Below are 18845 nucleotides of genomic sequence, written 5' to 3' on the forward strand. Positions count from 1 at the left end.
CAATCTAATAGTTATAGATCAAGCGCCTGGGTAGCTCACTCAGTTAAGGGTCTGCCTTTGGCTCAGGTCATGATCCCAGGGTCCTGGGATCCAGCCCCCACTGGACTCCCTGCTCAGTGGGGAGTCCACTTCTCCCTCTGCCCCTCCCTTGCTCATGCTCTCTCTCTTGCTCTCTCTCTCAAATAAATAAAATCTTCTCAAAAAATAGTTCTAGATATACTATACATATACATAAAGACACTACATGACTTTAAGGATTACGATAAAGTTACTTCATGAATACTGTGTGATATTCACATAAGTAGAGCCAAGCATATCAGTTGAGCAGAAGAGAGAGCACAGTAGCCCCTCACTTCTGTGGTCACTCAATAACAAACATCCAAACAATTCCATGAAGGAAAGAATATACTTTCAAAAAACGATGCTATAGCAACTGGAAATGCAGAATGGAATGGATTAGCATTGACTCCTATCTTTCAATATTCTAAACTTAATTCAAGATGAAACCTAAATATGAAGTTAAACTAAAAGCTTCTAGAGGGAAACACTAGAGAATATAATCATGACCTTGTGTTAGACAAAGATTTCTTAAACAGGCCATGAAAAGTGTAACCACAAAAAAAATGACAAATTGGACTTAATCAAAATTATTAAAAATCTGCTTATTAAGTACACTACTAAGAAGTAAGAAGGTAGGCCACAGAAGGGCAGAAAATACCTGAAATCCAAATATCTGCCAAGGATTTCATATTCAGAATATAGAAACTATACAAATTAATAAGAAAAGCAAGCAACCGAATTAAAAAACAAGCAAAGGGGGCGCCTGGGTGGCTCAGTCGTTAAGCATCTGCCTTCGGCTTAGGGCGCGTGATCCCGGCGTTATGGGATCGAGCCCCACATCAGGCTTCTCAGCTAGGAGCCTGCTTCTTCCTCTCCCATTCCCCCTGCTTGTGTTCCCTCTCTCGTTGGCTGTCTCTCTCTGTCAAATAAATAAATAAAATCTTTAAAAAAAAAAAAAAAGCAAAGGATTTGAAAATTCTCTCCTGAAATAGAATATTCAAATAGACTATAAGCACATGAAAAGTTGTCAAACATCATTATTCCATAGGGAAGCTCAAATTAAATCATGGTCAAAAACAACTAGACACTCCTCCAAACAGGAATTCAAAACTATTTATAATCCCAAATGAAAAATCACAATGAGAGACTGTTAGACACCTATTAGAGATCGAAAATTAAAATGTGTTATCATGCCAACTGCAATATACCCAAAACCTAGGAAAACACAAATGTCCATTACACGGAAAATGGAACAAACTGTGGTGCTAAATTCATACAAAGGAAGATTAAGCAGTAATAAATACCAAATTATGGATAAATGTAGTAACACTTTGCAATAAAAGAAATCTTGTCTTTATTTGGTTGGTTGTTACATACTATAAATATAAAAATACATATATAAATATCAGGCTCTACTTTTAAGATTTTATTTCACTGTGTATGAAATATACTTCAATAAAACACCCAAATGTATATCATGTATATGTGCCTATATTTATCTGTGTGTCTGTGTATGTATATACCTCTTTTTCTATGTATATACATAGAATATAAATACATAGATACATGTATACATGTGCATGTATACAGAAAGATATGTGGTGGGGAGGAACAAAAAAGATAGGAAAGACAATACCAAATTAAAGTGGATATGTATTCATAATAGATAAAAATAAGAAAGTTTCCTACATAATGATAGAAGCTGCAATTCCAAAGGAGGATACAAGAATTCTATTATTTATACATCTAACAATAATTCAAAAAAAAAGAAAAATTTAACAAATTTAAATAGAAAAATAGACAATTCCACAAAGTATAAGATTTGTTAAAATGAGCCAATTAAAGGTATTAAATATGTCAAGATGAACAATTTGTAATAAATAGATTTTAAGAAAACAATACTTCATTCAGTGTGCGTGTGTATTTTTTTCTGTATTCAATTGGAAAATACACCTGTAGTATAGTTCATTTGAGAAAATCAATGAGGTGTGACATAAAGAAAATTTCAGAGATTCTGTATTGCACGTGATGTATTTTCTGAGCACTGTACAACCATGCAATTATGTTGAAAATGATGATGTAAACATTTAAAAATTCCCATCCACGGCCCAAAGAAATAAAACATGTTAATAATATTTAAGAAAACCCAGAGAATGTACCTAAATTTAGACACAGAAGGAAATTTACATAGTATATTTATAATAAATATATATGAGGTTAAAGTTAAAAAAAAGGGAGTTAGAAAACAGAAGAAATATAAATGAAGTAAAAATAAGAACAGACTATGGATAGGAGGGAGTTAAGATGGCAGAATAGCAGGGGGACCCTGGGCTTGTCTCAAACCTCAAACATAGCTAGATCGACACCAAATCATTCTGAACACCTAGAAATCGCCCTGAAGATTAAGAGAACAATCTGCACAACTAGAGGGAGACAACGTGCATGTATGAGGTGTGGAGACATGAACTAGGGGAGAGAAAAGCTGCAGAGCCACAGAGAGGAGGGAGTCCTTGATGCAGAGAGTGGACAGAGAAAGAAAGAGGGGAAGAAAGGGCAGTGGGTCAGGTTCCTGCAAGAAAAACACTCCCCCAAAAGCAGTGACTGGGGAATCAAGAGGAACCGACTATCACAAGTTTTTACAAACAGCAAAGCCCAAATTCGGAGGTTTTAGAAGCCTGCTTCATTTGACAGAATCAAGCAAGGCAGGCGGCGGTGCTCCTGGGGAGGAGGAGGGCGGAGGCCCAGGAGCAGACAGCAGACAGCATGGTGTGGGGATCCTCTGGGTCGAACTGGGAAGAATGTTCGCATTGCTGGAGTACATTTGGAAGAGGGTATACTGCCTCTCCAAGGACAAAGGACCCACCAGGAGCCACTGAATTGCCATTCATAAGCAAAAGACAGAAGTGCACACAGAGGTCAGATAACCTGGTTGCAGCTTTTTGCTGTGCCTCACCAAAGACTCCAAGCACCTGTGGGGCCATGTGACTGTTGTTCTGGGACAAAACCGCACCAGACACTCTAGAGGAGGGGAGGAGGTCTGCACCTTACTGGTTCCTTTAAGATCTGGAGTTTTGAATCCCAGCCACCAGCCAGAGATAAAACACAAGAGAACTGTCGCGCAGGGCGTGCCTATGGCCTGGGCTCAGGCAGGTTGAAGGCAAGGATCTGACAAAGGCCTGGGACTCAAGAAGGAACACTGTTTGCTTTTCTGTGAGGGCTTCCTGAACAGAGGCAGGTGCAAGCTCCCTTCCCTGGGGATGAGAGTGTGGGGTAACACCATCTTCCCCCCAAACCCCTAGCATGGTTGGACTTCAGTGAGCAACACAGTGCCCCCAGTGGAAGCTGGAGTCACTTACACCAACCCTCCTCCCCCCAATCCCACCCCAGTGCCCTTCAGGGACATCTTTAATAGGGCAGGTCTGTGAGAACAAATGCAGCAGGCCTCTCCCCCAGAGGACCAGCAAAGGCTCCCAGCATGCAACAAGTCTACTGATCATAGAGTGCTCCAAAGTGTCAGCTTCAGTTCTGCTGGAAATAGAACCAGGCTTTCTTTTTTTTTTTTCCTTTGGAATCAGGCTTATAGTTTTTGTTTCTTTGTTTTTTCCTTTCCTCTTTTTTTGGATCACACTTCTTTTTTTTTTTTTTTTTTAAATCAGGCTTATGTTAAAAAACAAATCAAAGCACACCTTGTTAAAGGTCCAAATACTCCCCACTGCAAGCAAGGAGGAACTCAGCAGAGGGCTAACCTGTGGGAAAGAGCAGCCAAAACACAAGAGCAGAGTGAACACAGCACCACCAGACCCTGTACAGCATATGACCCCCTTTCAATATAACATTACTCTCAGGAGCAGGAAACATAACAAGCTGTTATAACATGCAAAAGACAGAAACCTAGACATAATGACAAGATGGAGGAATTCTCCCAAAAAGAAAGATTTCGAAGAAACCACAGCCAGGGATTTACTCAAGACAGATATAAACAATATAGCTGAAGAAAGAATTTCGAACAACAGTCACAAGAATACTAACTGGGTTTGAAAGAAGCATAGAAGACACCAGAGAAGCCCTGGCTGGAGAGATTAAAGACCTAAAAACCAGTTAGGCTGAAATTAAAAATGCTATAACTGAGATGCAAAACTGGATGTAATCAGAATGAGGATGGCAGAAGCAGAGGAATAAATAGGTAATACAGAAGATAACATGATGGAAAATAATAGAGCTGAAAAGAAGAGGGAAAGAAAACTATTAGATCACTAATATAGATTTAAGAGAACTCAGCGATCCCATAAAGTACAATAATATCCACATCATAGGAGTCCCAGAAAAAGAAGAGTGGGAAAAAGGGGCAGAAGGTTTATTTGAACCAATTATAGCTGAGAACTTCCCTAATCTGGGTAACGAAATAGGCATTCAAGTCCAAAAGGAACAGAGAACTCCACTCAAACTCAACAAAAACAGATCAACACCAAGACATATCATAGTGAAATTTGCAAAATACAAAGATACAGAGAAAATTCTAAAAGCAGCCAGGGACAAAAGTCCTTAACATACAAGGGTAGACACATAAGGTTAAGCAGTGGACCTGTCCATGGGAACTTGGAAGGCCAGAAGAAAGTGGCAGGATATATTCAATGTGCTGAATGGGAAAAATATGCAGACAAGAATACTTTTTCCAGCAAAGTTGTCATTCGGTATAAAAGGAGAGAAAAAGAGTTTCTAAGAGAAGCAAAAACTAAAGGAGTTGGTGAACACTAAACCAGCTCTGCAAGAAATATTGAAGGAGACCCTTTGAGCAGAAAGGAGAGACCAAAAGTAACAAAGACTAGAAAGGAACAGAGACAATATACAGGAACAGCGACTTTACAGATAACATAATGGCACTAAATTCAAATCTATAAATAATTACCCTGAAAGTAAATGTACTAAATGCTGTAATCAAAAGACACAGAGTAACAGAATGGATTAAAACAAAACAAAACAAAACAAGATCCATTGATATGCTGCTTACAAGAGACTCGTTTTAGATGCAGACACCTCCAGACTGAAAGTGAGGGGACGGAGAACCATTTACCATGCTAATGGACATCAAAAGAAAGCTGGAGTTGCCATAATTATATTGTACAGACTAGATTTTAAACAAGATTACAAACATCTGTAACAAGAAACGAAGAAGGGCACTATATCATAATAAAGGGGTCTATCCAACAAGAGGATCTAACAATTGTAAATATATATGCCCCCAAATTGGGAGCAGCCAAATATATAAATCAACTAATAACAAACTTAAACTCATTGATAATAATACAATAAAAGTAGGAGACCTTAACAACCCACTCACAGATCGGAGAGATCATCTAAGCAGAAGATCAACAATGAAACAATGATCTTGAATGACACACTGGAACAGATGGACTTAACAGGTATATTCAGAACATTCCATCCTAAAACATCAGAATACACATTCTTTTCAAGTGTACATGGAACATTCTCCAGAATAGATCACATACTGGGTCACAAATCAGACCTGACTAGTACAAAAAGATTGATATATACCATGCATATTTTCAGACCACAGTGCCGTGAAACTTGAAGTCAACCACAGAAAAAATTTGGAAAGACCACAAACAGAGGGAGGTTAAATAACATCTTACTAAAGAATGAATGGGTTAACCAGGAAATTAAAGAAGAAAATTTTAAAAAATACATGGAACTGGGGCACCTGGTTGGGTCAGTTTGTTAATAAGCATCTGCCTTTGCCTCAGGTCAAGATCTCAGGGTCCTGAGATTGAGCCACGTGTTGGGCTCCCTACTAAGCAGGGAGGGAGTCTGCTTCTCCCTCTGCCTCTGCTCCTCAACCTGCTTGTTCTCTCATTCTCAAATAAATAAAGTCTTCAAAAATAAATAACATGGAAGCAAATCAAAATGAAACACGACAGTCCAAAACTTCTGGAATGCAGCATAGGTGGTCCTATGAGGGAATTATATAGCAATACAGGCCTTCATCAAGAAGCAAGAAAAGATTCATATGTAAAACCTAACCTTACATTTAAAGGAGTTGGCAAAACAACAGCATATAAAGCCTAAAACCAGCAGAAGGAAGGAAATAATTAAGGTTAGAGCAGAAATAAATGATAAAGAAATTTAAAAAAAAACCACAGTAGAACAGATCAATGAAACTAGGAGTTGGTTCTTTGAAAGAATTGGCAAAATTGATAAATCCCTAGCCAGACTTATCAAAAAGAGAATTGACCCAAATAAATAAAATCATGAATGAAAGAGGAGAGATCACAACCAATACTGCAGAAACACAAGCACTTATAGGAGAATATTATAAGTAATTATATGCCAACAAATCAGGTAATGTAGAAGAAATGGATAAATTCCTAGAAACATATAAACTACCAAAACTAAAACAGGAAGAAATAGAAAATTTGAACAAATGCATAACCAGCAAAGAAACTGAATCAGTAATCAAAAATATCCAACAAAAGTCCAGAACCGGAATGCTTCCCAGGGGAATTCTACCAAACATTCAAAGAAGAGTTAATACCTATTCTTCTGAAACTGTTCCCAAAAAAACAGAAATGTAAGGTGAACTTCCAAACTCATTCTATAAGGCTAGCATTAACTTGATTCCAAAACCAGAGACCGCACTAAAAAGGAGAATTAGAGGCCAAATTCTCTGATGAACATGGATGCAAAAGTTCCCAACAAAATACTAGCAGATCAACTCCTGCTGGAGTACATTAAAGTACATTAAAGGAATTATCCACCATAATCGACTGGGATTTATTCCTGGGCTGTAAGGGTGGTACGATGTCCACGAATCAATCAACATGATACACCATTTTAATTAAAAGAAAGGATAAGAATGTATGATCCACTCAATGGATGCAGAAAAAGCATTTGACAAAATACAGCATCCTTTCTTGATAACAACCCTCAAGAAAGTAGGGATAGAAAGAACATACCTCACTATCAGAAAGGCCATATATGGAATGTCCATAGCTAGTATCATCCTCAATGGGGAAAAATTCAGAGCTTTTCCCCAGAAGTCAGGAATATAACAGGGATGTCCATTCTTACCGCTGTTGTTAAACATAGTACTGGAAGTCCTAGACTCAGCAATCAGACAACAAAAAGAAAGAAAAGGCATCCTAATAGGCAAGGGAAAAGTTAAACTTTCACTCTTCGCAGATGACATGATCCTAGAAAACCCTGAAGATGCCCCTCCCCAAAATTGCTATAACTGATACAGAAATTCAGCAAATTCACAGGATATAAAATCAATGTACAGAAATCTGTTAGATTTCTATACACCAATAATGAGGCAGCAGAAAGAGAAAACAAGAAATCAATCCCATTTACATCCGCACCAAAAACCATAAGATACCTAGGAATAAACCTAACCACAGCCGTAGAAGATCTGTACTGTGAAAACTGTAGAACACTTAAAGAAATTGAGGAAGACACAAAGATATGGAAAAACATTCCATGCTCATGGGTTGGAAAACTAAATATTGTTAAAATATACTACCAAAGCACTCTACACATACAATGAAATCCATATCAAAATACCACCAGCATTTTTCACAGAGCTGAAATAAACAATCCTAAAATTTGTATGGAACCAGGCAAGACCCCAAATAGCCAAAGTAATACTGAAAAACCAAAGTGGGAGGCATCATAATCTCTAACTTCATGCTGTATTACAAAGCTGAAATCATCAAGGCAGTGTGGTACTAGCACAAACACACACACATAGATCAATGGAACAGGACAGAAAAACCAGAAATGGACCCACAACTATATGGTCAACTAATCTTTGACAGAGTAGGAAAAACTATCAGTGGAGAAAAGACAAGTCTTTTCAACAAATGGTGTTGGGAAAACTGGACAGCAACATGCAAAAGAATGAAACTGGACAACTTTCCTATATCATACACAAAAATAATTTCAAAATGGATGAAAGACCTAAATGTGAGACAAGAAGAAACCATCAAAATCCTAGAGGAGAACACAGGCCGTAACCTCTCTGACCTCAGCCATAGCAGCTTCTTATTAGACACGTCTCTTGAGGTAAAGAAAACCTATTGGGACTTGATCAAGATAAAAAGCTTTTGCACAGCAAAGGAAACATTCAACAAAGCTAAAAGGCAGCCTATGGAACGGGAGAAGATATTTTCAAATGAAATATCTGATACAGGATTAGTGTCTAAAATCTATATAGAACTTACCAATTTCAACACCCAAAAACCAAATCATCCAGTTAAGAAACAGACAGAAGACTTGAATAGACATTTTTCCAAAGAGGACATCCAAATGGCCAACAGACACATGAAAAGATGCTCAACATCACTCATCATCAGGGAAATACAAATCAAAACCACTATGAGATACCACCTCAGAACCTGTCAGAATTGGCTAAAATTAACACCACAGGAGACACAGTTGTTGGCAAGGTTGAGGTGAAAGGGGAGCTCTCTTGCACTGTTGGTGGAAACGCAAACTGGTGCAGCCACTGTGAAAAACAGTATGGAGGTTCCTCAAAAAGTTAAAAATGGGGATGTCTGGGTGGCTCAGTCAGTTAACCATCTGCCTTCAGCTCAGGTTGTGATCCTGGGGTCCTGGGATCATCCAGCATTAGGCTCCCTGCTCAGAGGAGAACCTGCTTCTCCTTCTGCCTGCCCCTTCCCCTGCTTGTGCTCTCTCTCTCTCTCTGACAAATAAATAAACAACATCTATTTTTTTAAAAAAGTTAAAAACAGAACTACCCTATGACCCAGCAATTGCACTACTAGGTATTTACCCAAAGAATACAAAAATACAGATATGAAGGGGTACATGCACTCAGCTTTACAGCAGCATTATCAACAATAGCCAAACTATAGAAAAAGCCCAAGTGTCCATCTACTGATGAATGGATAAAGAAAAGGTGGTACACACACACACACACACACACACACACACACACACACACACTGGAATATTACTTGGCCATAAAAAAGAATGAAATCTTGCAATTTGCAATGACTCGGAAGGAGAGTGTACTTGTGATGAGCACAGGGTGTTAATATCACACGGTATGTTAACTAACTGGAATTTAAATAAAAACTTAAAAAAGGAAAAAATGTGGAAATGTAAATAAAGAGCTATATAAATAAAGTTAACTAAAACAAATAAAACAAATTTAACAAATCTATGACAATAATAGAGATCCTAAAGAGAACACAAAAACTATATAAGCTAAAAAAAAATAAGCATCCTACACACACTGCCAATATTTTTTAAAGACATAAAAATCTCTGTTCAAGAAATTTTAAGCAGAAAAAAATATTTTCTCATTCATAACTTGCCAAAACTGACTCAAGAAAAAATAAAAAATTGAAGACCACTAAACAATAAAAAATTGAATCAATAACTTTAATTCTTTTCACACACACAGAAAATGGCCTAAAAAGTTTTTCAAGTAAGTAAATTCAGGGAATCCATCATTTTAATCTGATAATAACATTTAAAAGTAAACCTGTTCTGACTGAATCTGCAGCTTGAGGTTTTGAAACTTACTGGTTGGGCCTGTTGCCTACTCCTCTCCGAGTTACACTCAGAACCAAGTCCTGTGAGTAGATTAGGTCGTTAATGGCGCCTCTGCGTTTATGAGGAATGAAACCACTGAGCAGTGGCCCTGCCTGAAGACATTAAAAGGACATAGTCTGAAAAGCACGATTTGGTCTAACCCTTTCAATTTGTATGAAAGGATACTGAGAACAATGTAAGTGTTTTTTTCAGGGGGAAAGAGGGCAGAACTGGGTCCTAAATATCAATAATGTCAAATGATTCTGAGTCCAGTGCCTTTTCAAAATTCTGCACCGAAAGTCTTTTGAATTAAGATATCTCAACCTTATTTAATAATTCTCTTTTGCTGAAAGAAAACTGAAACAGCATCTTTATCCCAATAGAGAAAGAAATATGTGATTAACAAATTATAACTCCAGACCCATCCTCAACATCCAACACAGAGAAGAGACATCTCCATTTTTCAGCAAATAAATTGGGAAATTGGATGTTATGATACCACCTACAAACTTCAGACATCAAAAAAATGCATTACTGGAAGGGGAAAAAAAACTGTAAGTGCTTACTACTAGAAACATAGTGTAAAATGACTTTAAAACTAAGTAAATAAGTATTTGTGGGGTATCTCTTTTTTTAATTTAAATTCAATTAGCCAACATATAGTACATCATTAGTTTCAGATGTACAGATGAATTACTGAACAATATATCCTACTCTTTTAAAACAGTTGTGAAGTAGGAACTTTCAGTTAACTCACATAGCAGAAGCCAAGTGGCCAAGGGAGGCTTATGTGACTAAAATGACAGAAAATAAAATACATGAAATTATACCTGTTCATATCTAAATTGGGAACATATCTAAAAAATAATTTTAACAGGAATTCCTTCACATTTTTTTCAGTGTAATTAGTACAGCTATAGCTTAGAGTCAATGATACAATTCTAACTTATGTTAAAAACATTTTATTTAATTATGCTCTCTATACTATAAATAATCCAAGAAATGCAGATCACACTTGCACTTTTTACAGCACTGCTTAAATGTAAAAGAAGGATTTTCATTTATCCATATTTAAATATTCATCTCAATCTCCTGTACGACAAGTAGGCGTAAAAACAAACTACAAATATTATTAAAATTTTATTGTGCATTGTTATTGATGGCTCATATTATGGAAATCATTTTTATATAAAAGTAAATTATTGAAGCATTTCATAAAGAAAAATCATCTTATTTAAAATAGTTGGCATGCTGAAGATGTTTAACAAATCTGCACAGGAACTAAATGAATGAGATTTCTCATTTCAGGTAGTTAAAAATCATGTATACTTACATTCCAATTATAATTTGATAGCTATATTTTAACTTGAAACTATTCTTTACAAATAGGTAAAAATGTTTTGTTTTGTTTTGTTTTTTTTAAAGATTTTATTTTATTTATTTGACAGAGAGAGAGACAGCCAGTGAGAGAGGGAACACAAGCAGGGGGAGTGGGAGAGGAAGAAGCAGGCTCCCAGCACAGCAGGGAGCCTGATGCAGGGCTCAATCCCAGGACCCTGGGATCATGACCTGAGCCAAAGGCAGACGCTTAACGACTGAGCCACTCAGGCGCCCCAATAAAAATGTTTTTAAGTAGTTAACATAATGACTTATAATGCTAATTATTGTATAATGCGTTTAAGTTATGATCTGCTACTTAAATGACAACATACACACACACACAGAGCTATAAAAGAATAGCCAAACTTTTAGCTTTCCTTTCATTTCAAAGTTTGGTATTCTATTATAATAATAATCAGTATCACAACAAAAACAGCAGCATTTAATGGCACTATTAACTCGAAAACCTAAAACAGCAACTACATTAATTATATTCATTATACTTAATTGAACATAATCATCTAACCTAACAATTCCTTGTACACTAATTAATAAAACAGCATGTCTTCTAGATCAGAAAAATATAAAAATAGTCTTTCTTTTTGAGTAGATCATTTTTGGTAAAATGTGTTGAGCCACAATTTAGTGTATACAGAAGATACTGAATAACACTTATTTTTAATATAATTTTAGTGTTCCTTAATTTCATATTCTTGCTGATAATGACACAGAATATAGTGTCAGGTTTTTTTTCTAATGTGAGCAAATGTTTTCCAATAATCCTGGGATTTTTACTGCTCTTGTCAGCAAGTAATTTGGAGAAGCTGTTACCCTTGATCGTTTTATTCCAACTGCTCTCTCTCATCAAATGCCCTACCCAAACCTTTCACCCTCACTCCACTTAACATGATTTTGCATCCTACCTAAGAAAATATTTTACTGCAACCTTGTTTCTACCAATAAAAAACTATATGTTCATATTATTATATTTTTATACCTCTCTGAATGGAAAAGGTGTTCCTTCTTCTCCAAGATTTCTGTCCCCAGTGACACAAACCTTGACCAGGTTAATAATCACTGCTATTATTATTATATCTCACTAAAACTTTTCTATTCCTTTTGTATCTTCTCTTGCAACCACCAGCTGAAGTTTCCGTCTCAAGCTCCCACTCCCTGTTTCTCCTCCCTCCAACTTCCCAACTTCTCCTTTATGAGATCTCTTTCATATTCAGCATCGACTTCACCCACCACCATTTACTTATCCCCTTGATATCTCTCTTCCTTTCCATCATATCATTTCCTTAGTTTTTACATTATATTTCATTCAAATTCATAGATTACAAAGCTGTATCCCACAATTTCCCCAAAGAGTATCTATAATTTTTCTCCCACTGTACAAGCCACATACGCTAATGAAAATGATAAAGCAGTTTCCAGGGGGCGCCTGGGTGGTTCAGTGGTTAAGCATCTGCCTTCCACTCGGGGCGTGATCCCGGCGTTCTGGGATCAAGCCCCACATCAGGCTCCTCCACTATGAGCCTGCTTCTCCCTCTCCCACTCCCCCTGCTTGTGTTCCCTTGCTCGCTGGCTGTCTCTCTCTGTCAAATAAATAAATAAAATCTTAAAAAAAAAAAAAAAAGCAGTTTCCAAATGCCAACTAGCACTAAAACACTATGTAATCCGTCATTTTCAAATCAACTCAATATTTTGTATTAATAATTCCCTTTCATGGAAAAGAATGTTGAGGATCAGAGAATTTAAGTTGTTTAAGTCTTCACAGTTTATAAACTGCAAAGCCATGATGAAAATCTTAGTTTGATTACATATACCTGCTTTTCCTACCAAAATAGGTTGTCTCTCCATATCCACATGTCCTAGATGTTCAATATATATAACTCAAACCCAATTCCAAAAATAATTCCATTCCATCATCTCTATTCCTCCACCTCCATGCTTTCTCTCACACAGGGAATGGTACTACATTTCACACCAATAATTCAAGCCAAAAATCACTGAATTATATAGACTTCTTCATGTATAATCTGTACAGAATTCCTAGGGATTATATTTGTTTATTTTTTTTTCCAAACCAAGTTTTTCTTCTATTGAAAAGACAATGACTGATACTGCTTCATGTTCCTTACGCTTTTTGGGCAGAAGTAGCCCAAAGACTAGTATCTTTCTTCCTTAGAATCCATCTTCTACATAGGAGTGAAAGTGATTTTTTAAAAAGATTTTACTTATTTATTTGAGAGAGAGAGAGAGACACAGAAGGAGAGGGAGAGGGACAAGCAGACTCCATGCTGAACAGGGATTCCACAACCCTGACATGACCTGAGCCGAAACCAAGAGTCAGAGGCTTAACTGCCTGACCCTCCCAGGCTCCCCTGAAAGTGTTTTTGTTTGTTTGTTTGTGTTTGTTTTTGTTTTTTTATCCTAAGCCAAATCTGGATACCTGTCTGCGTGAAACAATCCATTGTAGTTAGAATCAAAACTAAATTTCTTAAGATAATCTACAAAGGACTCAGTGAAGTGGTCCTTAAACACTTCTCATCTTGCACTCTCTCCCTAGCTCCCTGCCTGCTTATTACTCTCTGCCTAATCCTCTAGGACAACCAGCAGCTTCAGGGCTTTCTACTTGATTGAAGATATTCACTTCATTGCTCTTCTTTTGCCATTTAGCTCACAAATTACATATTTGCCCCACCTAGACTCTTCCTCTAGTCATTTTCTATTAAAATGCCCTAATTTTCTTCAAAGCATTTTTTTAAATAGTGGTTACATATCTGTTTACTTGTTTATTATCTTCTCCCAGTAGAAGGTAAAGTTTATGAGAGCTGGAATCTTATTCAATACTTTGATTTCCTAAAACAGTATTGACAGCAATTCAAATATTTATTGAACATATGATAATACTTTGTCATTCTAAAGCTGAATTTAAAAAAGAATATCCATTTATGATTAGATAATTTAAGGTATTAATTATTTCTAATTTCTACATGATTTTATTGAAATATGTCTTTGACTTCAAAGTCACTAGTCCCTCTGCCATTTCCTTCCCATTTGCCTATTTAATTCATGGTCTTCATTCTAGACATATATTTCCTGACAGATTACCTGACATAGCTTTTAACCTCATCTGGCACAGATATTTTATACTATAAAATAGGGAGTAATGTAGAGCTCTCAAAGCATTTGTTACTTTTGGAATATAAAAAAACTAAGACATACACGGAGCTTTCCGTTTCCAGGAATATGACTGGATGGTTGTTCTGTTTATTATGTTCAACAGAACAGAATAGGTATTAAGGCCACCTCTTCCATTGAAAGATTAATTCAAGAGATGATAAAATACGATTTTCTGTCCCAAGTACAGGAGAAAGCAAAACCCAAAGAATTAAATTACTCTTGAAGTTACTTTTGCCATGAGAGAATTTCCTAACCCCGGGAAATTGAACATCAAATTTTCCTGCTTAGGCAGCACAACCAAATGCAGGATATGTTCCACATGGGATGAGGAGTGGAGAGATATTCACCGTAAATGTGGGATCCCAAAGTCTACCCCTCGTATAACAATAAACCCCATTAAGCTGCTCCACCACTCATTGCCAGAAGCCTGCCAGGAATCGCCTTACATTCAGCAGATCTGTCACAGGGAGGAGCAAGTTCCACAGAAGCTGTAACCAAAAGGTCTAAACAGCTTATAATCCATTACTTTAGCACATACTACTTCATATTAACTTGATCTTTGTAACTAGTAGGTAAGGTTCATCAAGCAATTGTGGTCACCCCTCACTTGATAGATGGAAAATGGAAAGCAAACTAGGATAAAGTACTTTGCTCAATATCACTGACCTAGCAAAGAGCACAGTTAAAACTACCCAAGGCAGAAATCTTTCTAAGCTATTAAAGTGCCTCCCTGTTCATGTTGCTACACAAAATATCACTTGAAAATTTTGACTGCAAAATTCATAACTCAAAAGGATGTGTTCCTATACTCACTTCAGATTTTATGGAATTAAAATGTCATGATGTGTATGGTGTATGAGTTGTGTGTGAGTATTGACTTCCCTTCAGATTCCTATGGTGATTTTCTGCTACTAAATTCAAATGTTTATATATTTCATAGGCAATATTTACAAGATAAATGTTTCAATTAAGATAGTTGAATAAATAAGAAGTTAAAAACAAAGGACACAATAAGCTCCTTATAGATCTTCCATTTTATAGATTGTATATAATAACATGTAATAGATGTATACATATATATATAAATAAATAATTTGCTGTGTTTCTTTAAAATAATAATTTCAAGTATCTCATTCTCTTTTGTCCATTTATTTTTAAGATACAAATCTTGGGGTGCCTGGGTGGCTCTGTTGGTTAAGCATTTGCCTTCAGCTCAGGTCATGATCCCAGGGTCCTGGGATTAAGCCCCACATGAGCCTCTGTACTCAGTGGGGCGTCTGCTTCTCGCTCTCCCCCAGCCCCTCTCCCCACTCCCTCTCATGCTCTCTCTCTCACTCTCTCTCTCAAATAAATAAATAATCTTTAAAAATTAATAAAATAAAATGAAATCTTAAATCTATTTTAAAAGAATCTAGAATATCATGGGACCATTACGGTATGAACATGTTCTTAAAAAGGAAAGAAATAAGATGTTCTCTTAGATACAAAGGCTAAATAATGATACTACTCCTACTAACCAAAGGTATGTCCAAAATGGAAGATAAGTAAAAAGAATTTGGAGTATAATGGAATTAGCAGTGAGAAATAAAACCAGTTACAACAGCTTGCTATTGATATATTAATAATAACAATGCTGGTCCATAATAATGGAGTAGTTTAGATCTAGTAGGAAGTAAAACATAGGAGTAGTGGAAGAGGGGAAATCCCTAACTCTGAATTGTAACTCAACATCATAACCTTACCTGTGTACAAAACATTTCCAGATCAAGTCCTTCCCCCTCTACAACATATTTTATTTGATCTGTCAGTAGCCCCTGATCATCAGAAGTTAAGGAAGGGTCTCATGTTCCAAAATACCTTCCTCCTTCTGTAAAAGACATTTAGGAGCAGGATAGGTAGAACCATAACATCTGAGATATTTTAACTTGATTGTTGAATATCTCTCTCATACAATGACCCCTTTCTACATGGTGGTTGTCTCTCTAATATGTCCTCAAAAAACCATGTGGTAGAAGTCTAATGATTCTAAAAGCACTTCTAATAGATGTTTTCCTATAAAACTATGTGTATTCCTTTGTCATGGGTTTGCCTTTTAGGAAAAATTCACATACTTGACTTGTTTTTCCTCGTGGAAAGATACTAAAGTGCCCCCCTCTTTCATGTTGCTAAACTAAATATCACTTGAAAATTTTGACTGCAAAATTCGTAACTCAAACTTGAAATTCTCGATGTTCACAAACTATCTGATAATATATATTTGATAATAAATACAACCATATACCAAAAGAAATTTATAAAATTAAGTTCAATGATTTATTTGTAAATGCATACTTCTCATTTGCTACATCCCAAGCACTGAGCTTGTTGCCTTAGATATAATTGTGAAAAAGAAAGACAAGATACCTTGAGTAATTCATAGTCGAATAGGGAAGACAGACATTAAGCCTATAGCAGGTGCTTTGATGGGGAAGTCCAAGAGACCAAACAGCAGAAGTTCCTAACTAGGCTAAGACTCCAAGAAATGATTCCTAAAAGGAAATATATAAGTTAAAATCTGAAGAATGAGTAACAGGTACTGAAGAGGGACTGCTAAAAGGAACAGTGTATGGAAAATCTCTAAGCAAAATATCAGCACACTTGGTCCAGTAAATACAAGAAAAGTTTGGTATGTGTGGAGCACAGATTAAAAGGGAAAGAAATCATATGGACAGACAGTCTTAGGCCATGATGCAGGACTTTGCAGACCATGTTAATGTTCTGCAGTTTTATGTTAAGCATAATGAAAAGTCTTTGAATCATTTTGATTCAAGAAGATGAATATGATCAGTTTGCATTTTCAAAGATCGCTTAAGTTTAGTATCCTAAGTTAACTGTTAGTAGATATATTACAGACATATGACTAGTTATGAAACCACCATAATGGCTAAGACATGGATTCATAAAACTGGAATGGCCTCAGGGCTATTCAGAGCAACAATAAATCCGATTTGGTGGCCAATTGGGGTACAATTGAGAAGGGCAGGATGAAACCAACGCAGACTAAGTATCAGGGGATTAGCTTTGGATGAGAATTGATTCCTCTTCTAAGTAAAAGGTGATGGAAGTGTTGCAGGTGTAAATTTAGGTCTGTTGACAGTAAGTTTAATGAATTTGTTAGACAGTTTGTTTTTTCAGGGAAGGAGAGGGAGGGCAATGTGACAGTTTAGAGGCACAAAGTAATGAGACAATAATGAAGAAAGTTAATTATTTAATATAGCAAACCAAGAAAAGTGTTGTTGACACAAATTAATACTGGATTCTCAGGTAGTGTTAAAGACAAACTATGAGGTTATAGTCATGCTAGTCTAACCAGCTGAGAGACTTTTTTCCAGTGGATTAGGTTGTGGTTTTACCGGGCTGGCAGAATAGGAGCAAGGGGCTACAGTGATGGAGCAAGCAATGTGACCAACTGCCTTGTTTTGTTGGGATTGTCCTAGTGTTGGCAATGAAAGTTCTGTGTCCACAGAAACCTCTCGGTCCAAATTAAGCTGTGATGTTTGGTCACCCTCAGTGTTAGAAAAATCTATCATAGCAAGGTGGAGAGTACTAGATAAAATTAGAGACAGGATGGACTTGAGGAAGCAAAGTGGAAGAGGGAAAAAAAGAACTGAGGATTAAAATAAGACAGGAAGTTGTTAAAAAGAAGTTTAGTTGAAAGAGGAATGTCTGAATTTATTCACACACTAGTCCTACACTTGCAGATGCTAAATTCTAGGGTGTAGGTCAACGAAAGCTGTTATGGATGATAAGCTGTTATTGGTGAGAAAGTCAAGAAACTGAGAAGTCATACTGTTAGATGGGTTGACAAGATCAATATTTTGATGCTGCAACTTATGGGGCAACATTTTCAGTAAAATAGTAGATACTGTTAGTACATTGGGGTAAAGGTTTTTTATTCCCATGGCATGGGCCTTAAATGGGCAAGGGTTTTTTTTTTTTTTTTAATTATATAAAATTATAACAGCATGGAATACGCTGAGGAACCAAAGAGAGCATTTACTATACCTTCTGGACAGTACCCAAAGTGTGAAAGAACAAACAAATTCTACCTGGAAGAGAGGCAAAGAAATAATTTCCTAAGGAGAGTGCTAGGTTTTTGTTAAATCAAAATTATGAGAAATGTTGGTTGAAGAGATTGAACAGATAAGAGCCTTCATTAATCCTGAAAAGTGACTTCTAGAGGCAAATAAAAATGCTATCCAACTTGGTAAGCAGACCATGAATTTTTCCTCAACATTTTTACCACAATTACCAGTGGGCACTAAATTTTATCAGGAGGTATATAACCCTCAGACCTCGTTTTCAGTTTTTCAATTTTTCTTAGTGCCTATCCCAGTGAAAATTTTGATCAAGTATATAGAACAATCTGCAGGTGCTATATAAACCATTTAATTATACCCTTGTAAATATAACCTATACTCAGGGTATAAACACTTTCTGTTCTGTTCCTTCTTTAATAAATTAAATAAAATTTGTGATATGCTTATTTTATATCTCTATGAGAGTCATGATTTTATTACCCTCTTAAAATTTCTTTTAACTCTACAGCATGGAAATTTTAAATTAAAAGTTTAATATTCTAATAGACTTCTATGGGTGTG

Source organism: Ursus arctos, unplaced genomic scaffold, assembly GCF_023065955.2.
Source record: "Ursus arctos isolate Adak ecotype North America unplaced genomic scaffold, UrsArc2.0 scaffold_11, whole genome shotgun sequence".
NCBI classification, from domain to species: Eukaryota; Metazoa; Chordata; class Mammalia; order Carnivora; family Ursidae; genus Ursus; species Ursus arctos.